The 7,447-nt window shown below is 42.0% G+C and overlaps 1 non-coding gene across 1 annotated transcript; it reads right to left on the reverse strand.

Moving 5' to 3' along the window:
* Positions 1-4,159: 4,159 nt before the first annotated feature.
* LOC148998591 (small nucleolar RNA R71) lies at positions 4,160-4,263 on the reverse strand. Its single transcript, XR_016171156.1, has one exon. It is a non-coding gene; the product is annotated as a small nucleolar RNA R71 (small nucleolar RNA).
* Positions 4,264-7,447: the final 3,184 nt, after the last annotated feature.

Here is a 7,447-nt window from a genome sequence, read left to right on the forward strand (position 1 = left end):
CCTAGCAACTCGGAGAAAGGTACGGCTGTTCGGGTGTATTTCATAATGGACTCCTTCCAAAGCTCCGGCTTTATATGCTCGAGCTTGCTAGGGATCGCCAACTTCAGATGTCCTTCGAGCTCCCTACTTTTGATTTCAAGGCTGTCACCAAACAACGTGGTAGCAGCCTTTTGCTTCCTGGCCTCGCGCTCGGCAACGAGAGACACGAATTTTGAAGCTTCGAGGGCTTCCTTGAGGGAGATTACTTCTTCCTCATGCTTTTTCTGCAGCTCCATGGTAGCTGTAGTCGGTGGTCTATTTCGGAATTGGCCTTGGCCAATTTCTCTTCACAAGTTTCTGCTAGGAGCTGGTGTGACCAACCCGGCTCAATGCTTCCATGTGTTGATAAAAGCTCAACACAAGCATTCCCGGGAAGACGGAAGATGTCAGAAGAAGTCATAAGAAATTATGAAAACATAAGTAAGCAAGAAGACCGGTACCTTGTAGATTGACTAACAAGGGAGGTGTCATCCAGGGCTTCAAACTCCTGGCGATCCGAAGGAGCAAGAGCGAGGGAGCTCCACTCTGCAGCTTTCTCGAGATCCCGAGTAACCTCGTCGGTCATCTTCAGGGTCCACTGGGGGATGAAGACCTCCTCACCATCAGTCGAAGCTTTGGATTTTTTATTGGAGGGAGCATCAATTGTGTCATGCCTCCTCTTGGTACGGGCGGAAGAAGAGACATTAGCCCTCTCCACCATTGGTTTCTTCCCTTTACCCGAAGTATCAGCTACATGCCTGATATTCCTGATACCCCTATAAGAGGGGTCGGGAGAGGGAAGAGAAGCCTCTTGATCTACGGTCAAGACCCCCGGGCAATCGTTGCTCGGCTGTCACAACGGCCCTAGCGGCCTTCACCTGCAGGCTTTCAGGGTTCTTTCTGGGAGGCACTGCAAAGAAGAAGGACAAGAATCAGAATTCAAAACATATCACTTCAGTCAAATCAAAGGATGATGGTTAGAAGCTCACAATGAGCCAAGCCCCAGGACTGAAGGATGGAGTTATGCTCCACTTCATATCCATGTATCTCTTGATACCACGGAATGGATTTCATATCCATGTATCTCTTGTCCGAAATGGTTTGATCTTCACGGGCCGCCTCGTCTTCTCTGGATAAGGGAAGGCCCCGATTACTTTCGGACGAAGAAGTAAACCTCCTCCAGGTGGTCGGGAAGTTAAGATCTGATGGAGGCGCTCGACAGAAAAAGTATCGTTCGCGCCATCTTTTGTGGTTAGAAGGTCAAGTTCCTTTGACAAGGATGCTGCCCCTCCAATCAAGTTCAGCCTTATTGCATTTGGAAAGAAAGACCCATCCGGGAGGATGGGAGATAGAAAGAACATGAAAATGTACAAAAAGAGAAAGAGATGGCCTAATGCCAAGCTCAAAACACAAACCCAAGAAGCCGACGATGAGACGCCAGCTATTGGGGAGGAGCATTTCGGGACAAATGTTCCAGTGATTCAAAACTGCGGAGAACAAAGAATTAAAAAAGGGAAAGCGAACCCCGCTTTCCAGTGCATCTATATACAGAGAAAATTCACCCAAAAGGGATGAATCAACCCTCTCATCAGGGTGGGGAGCCCTAACCTGATATGAGGAAGGAAGGTCAAAATCTTGGACAGCTGAAAGAAGGGTTTCTCCATTGTAAATGGAAGGAACAGAGCCAGGTCCACCATTGGACCTGGAAGTTTGAGGCTGCCTAGAAGACTCGACAATCTTGGAAGATCCAGACTCGAGGAGGACAGGAGAAGTTTCGGTTTTTCTTTCAAAACTTTTTTGAGAAACTTCAGCGAACTCCTGCCAAAGGACGGTTAGGGTTTTGTTATCACTATCCGACTGTTCGGGAGCAGGAGAAGCAAAAGCATCATTGCTATCACCAACATGGGGTACTAAAGAATCCCTATCGTCCGCCATTACTTGTTTCAGTAAACTACAAAAAGAAAAGACCAAGAAACTTACCGATTCAGGTGAGACGGAAGCTTGAGAGCAGGGAAGGCACGAAGCGGATGACAAAGGTTCAAATTCCGTAGGAAGAATGAAACCTACGAAGACAACGAACAGCTTTTAAAACTCCCGCACGAGTGTTTGGGAATCTGAACGATCGAGATTGATTCAAAATCAACGATCAAGATTGAAAGACGTTTTGAAAGTTTGAACTCACGAATCCGAATAGGCGTTCGGAAACCGTCGCTTGGATGACATGAGCCACGACAGATCAACTGTAACGAGACATGTGGCCTTACACTCACAACGCTCGAGGAAAAGTGACCACCGCATTAAATGTGATATGACATTTAATGAGGCACGCAGAGATCATCACGACGACGAACCAGCTTAAAAACCAAGCCCTCGGGATCGACCGAACGCTTGGTCAGGGGGCTCGTGATATGGAGAGTTTATGATCGGACCGGGTTCATACTTGGTCCGACCCTCGACCTCGGTCGAGACGGAGAAAACCGAATCGCTCCCGAGCAAACCGGATCCGGAAGATGGCTTGCTGAAGAAGAAAGCTTATTCGGCTACAAGCGTGCCCTAATCTTACTTATGGATTAGGGTAATCACCCCGATGATGGCGGACTCAAACCGACGGCTACGGATAATCATTATCAAAGGGATAACTATCGCATAACCTAACGGTTATCTCAGGAGTCCTCTACTAGCCCAAACTAGTAGAAGTCTATCGCTCAACGGATCTCACTGATGAAATCCAACGACTACCCGAAGAAGGCTCAAGTGCATCCAACGAAGGAGATTCGAAGGTACACTCTATATAAACCTCACTACCATACAAGGTGAGGGACGGATCAATCGATCAAAAAGAATACTATCTAAGACTCAGGTTCAGATACATACTAATAGACTTAGACTATCAGCGATCTGCTATCTAGATCACCTTTCCCGTTTCTTCATTCATTAGCTCTGTGCTTCTAGCAAAGCCGTTTGTGATTAAGTTCATCAACTGACTTAGCCTTCGGAGGTGGACTCCCGACCCCGGTCGGGCCACATCTGACGCTTTCGTTTTGCAGGACACCACGTGGAGATCCAAGGGCTGAGCAGATTTTGGATGCATCAATTAGTTAGTAGATTTAGTTTAAATTTAGTTTTGTTGAATTCAATCTTAGTGACTTAGCCTTTCAGTTCCCCATAGTTCGACCCCCTACTTTCTGCTTGGTAGATTAATATAAGATTTTATTTTTGATTGGTTAGCGACACGATCAAATTTTGGCGCCGTTGCCGGGGAACCAAAGCACGGTTGCTAGGATTGATTTTTGTCAATTAGGCATAATTTTTAGAGTAATTTTAGTGTTTTTAATTTTTTATTTTTCTTTGCTTATTTAACTAATCTCTTTTTCTTTTGTTTTGTAGGTAACTGCAAGAGTAGCGATTTGATAATTAGTTTAGGTTGTTATCTTTTCTTTCTTAGATATAATTGTATTTAGGACTTTTCAATTGTAATATTTGCATTAGATTGGGTTGTTTAGGTTAATTTTTAAAAATCCCCATCCCTCAGATCCCACATGTGTAACTTTTGTTCGAAAGATCACGTGGATTGCGCTTTAGGTACGTCCTAAACTCTCCATTTTGCTATAGTTATTTTCTTTTAAGTTTCCTTATTTAGCTTATTCTTTTTTTTTATTCTTCTGTGTGTATGCATGGTCGTCCGTCCCTAAACCCTGAGTTGACTCCACTTGACTTAGAGTTAGAAGAGACATTGGCCAACCTTAGCAGGCAAAGAACCATGGCAAACTATGAGCCTCCAATGAGGCCCTTGAGTGAGCATTTCATTCCTACGCTATATACTCCGGTTTCTTGTATTAAGTTGCCTAACATAGAGGCGGCTCAATATGAGATCAAATCTAGTGTGATTCAAATGCTACCATCTTTTTATGGACTTGCCAATGAAGAGCCCTATCAGCACTTAGATGAGTTTTTAGAGGTGTCCTCCACGATTAAAATTCAAAACCTCTCAGTTGATGCTTTAATGTTATTGCTTTTCCCATTCTCCCTTAAAGATAAAGCTAAGCATTGGCTTCATTTTTTGGATAATGTTAAAATTTCCACTTGGGTAGAAATGCAACAGGAGTTCCTTAAAAAGTTCTTCCCTATTGGCCGTACCAATAGCATTAGGAGAGCGATAACGAGTTTCTCCCAACAAGGAGAACAATTTCATGAGGCTTGGGAAAGACTAAAAGAATTACTTAGATAGTGCCCCCACCATGCTATTCCTAAATGGCAATTAGTTCAATGCTTTAATGATGGCCTTAGAGACCGACATAGGCAAATGGTTGATTCTTCTTGTGGTGGGACTTTCATGCACAAGAATGAGAAAGAGGCATGGGAATTCTTTGAGACCCTTAGTGAAAATTCCCAATACCATGCTTCAGCAACTAGGACGGAGATTCCACCCATTGGGCATCCAACGAGGAGCGGTCTCTATGAGATCAATCCTACTGTTGAAATGAACACTAAGGTTGACTTGCTATCAAAGAAATTGGACCATCTCTTATCATTAGGACAACAAACCCCATATCCACCTCCATTTAATATGCACAAAAATGCCTATAGGAATGAGCAACAACCCTCACATAATTCATCATTTGAGGATAAGGTACTAAAAACACTTAGTGGATTAGAGCAACATACTCAATTGTTGCATTTCCATTCTCAGTCCATTAACAAATTGGAAACCTAAATTGGTCAACTAGCTGATGCCATCAGTTGGAGGGAGGCTAGCCAATTACCTAGTCAACCAATAGGTAACCCTAATCATCAAATTGGGTCTAGGAAAGAACAAGTCCAAGCAGTCTCGGTTGTTAAACGCGGTGGGGAAGGAATATTATGCACCTTTGCCTACTCCTAAGCCATTGCCCATTGATCTTGAGAGTCAAGAAGAGGTTGATTTGACCCATGAGACTGGCAATGATGCACACAAGCCTAGTAAAGAAACACCACCTATGAGTATTTCCCATCAATTTTTTGTAAGGGGTTGCACATTCCGATTGTAGAGGGTCCTACTCCTAAATCTTACACTCCCAAAGCCCCCTTCCCTGAAGCTCTTGAGTCCTCAATTCTAGATTCTAGAAAGAATGCTAAGATGCAGGAGATGATTGATTTATTCCAACAAGTTCGTATCAATCTCCCACTATTAGATGCTATCAAGCAAGTCCTAGCTTATGCTAAGTTTCTAAAAGATTTGTGCACCCAAAAGCGTAAGTTGAAGACTCAAACACCTAAAGCGTGCACCTAATCGAATCAGTCAGCTCGGTAATTTCCAACCAACTGCCCCCTAAACTTAAAGATCCAAGTACACCTTTAATTTCATGTGTCATTGAAGATTTATCCATAAGTAAAGCATTGCTTGATTTGGGAGCTAGTGTGAATATTTTACCCGGTTCAGTTTATGATAGGTTTGGTCTAGGAGATTTGAAATCCACTAATGTGATTCTACAATTGGCAGACCGTTCAATCAAACGACCCTGTGGGCTACTTGAAAACGTTTTGGTAAAGGTTGAGGATCTATATTTTCCTGTTGATTTTTTGATCCTAGATATGGACAATACAACTACCAATAAGTTACCACCAATCATTCTTGGACGGCCCTTTTTAGCCACTGCGACTGCTTGCATCAATTGTAGATCGGGTGTCATGGACATATCATTTGGCAATAAGAAACTTAGAGTCAACATCTTCAATGCATCCTTAAGCTCAAATAGGGATGAAGAGTGCTTTGCGATTAACTTTATTGATGAGGTAGTGGTTGATTATACTCCGAACATGCTTATTGATGATCCCCTACAACATTGCTTGCCATTTGGGGAATCTAACCTAAATATTGAGGAAGTCAACACATTGTTGGACTCTTCCACTTCTTTGGAGCAGTCACCATTCACATTTAGATTTGAGCCTCCACCTCCATTGGCTGCTTCTTACTGAGTCTGGCTGAAGACTCTAAACTTAGCGCTTTATGGGAGGCAACCCATTTGTATAGATGTTATTTCTTTTTCTTTTTCTTCTCTTTTCTTTGTTTGTTGTTAGGTTTTACTGTTGCGTGCTCTATCATGATTTCAAACATCGGGTACACTCTTTCCTCTATTTGCTTCTATTATTTTTTTTGCATGCACTGAGGTCATTGCATAATTTAAGTGTGGGGGGGTGTCAACTCGAGTAAGACTTGTTGATAGTTGGTAGAGCATTGTCACAAAGATAAAAAGTGCCCAATTTTTTCTGGCTTTGGTAAGATAAATGTTTTAATTCCTTGCTTAGATACAAAATGAGAGTTTAAGTGTTTTAGAAATCCCATCTGATGTAATGAACACCCTCTTGAGAGAATAGTAATGGGTTTTACATTTTAAGACCGAGGTTGAATCGGAAAATAGGAATTCCAGGTAGTCCAAAAGGTTTGACCATCTAGTTATCTTGTATTGCCTTGTGCTTATGGTAACAAGTTGAGACCGATTTTAGACTATTTAAATGTGAAGTGAATTGAAGTATAATGTGAAAAAAGAAAAAGAAAAAAAAATGCTGAAGTTTAAAGGTTAGACCTCCTTCTTAGTAATCGGGTCTCGGTGTCACCAACATCATGCTTCACGTCAAACAGTTGGGGTGTCTTTGGTCCAGTCTTGGCTTGTAGCCTAGTTGGCTTGAGTAAGTAAGTTCGAGAGGTATTCTACACCTAGTCCCTTAAGGCCATCTAGCTTGAGAGCGGCTGACCCAACACTCGTTACATAGGCCATCTAGAAAGCTTAAGAGGCAAGACCTTGCACGGACTAGAACTGTGACCATTAATGAAAGAAGTGAATAAATGTGCTTATAAAGGAGAAATGTCTAAGAAGGTAAATATTGCTTAGATCTTGAGTTATTGGTATTATTTGATACCTAGTTTAGTCTTATCTGAGGGTGAGCTGGTAGACTGAAGATAAGAAGAGACTTCTCGATTGAATTGTTTGCCTAGAGCTAGACTCAAGAGAGGGTGTAAAGAGCTTAAGTGTGGGGGTGCCTATATTCCCTTTAATCTTTAGTGGAGTGTCTTTGTCTTGGAATCTATCTTTCTACTCTTACTACTGCCAGAATAATTAGAAGAGCACTTAAGAATTTTGTGTGTATATTCTCTGCAAACACTCACGAGACGTAACTCGTCCACTAGGGTAACCTAGGGGTTTAAAGGCTTGTTGCACATGCTAAATGCAACCGTGATTTCTACAAAAGTGAGTTAGGTTTTTCTTTCTTTATTTTCTGTATTAGTTTTATTTTTTTGTTTTGCTCGAGGACTAGCAAACACTCAAGTGTGGGGGTATTTGATAAGCATGCATTTACCATTATTTATTTGATTTAATTCCCCATACTTATTTAATTAAAGAGAGCTAATTGAGTATTTTTGTGTATTTTTTAGGAATAAGGAGATTTTGGA

Source organism: Hakea prostrata, unplaced genomic scaffold (assembly GCF_041222555.1).
Source record: "Hakea prostrata isolate BN-2017 unplaced genomic scaffold, UWA_Hpros_2 contig_270, whole genome shotgun sequence".
Taxonomy (NCBI): Eukaryota; Viridiplantae; Streptophyta; class Magnoliopsida; order Proteales; family Proteaceae; genus Hakea; species Hakea prostrata.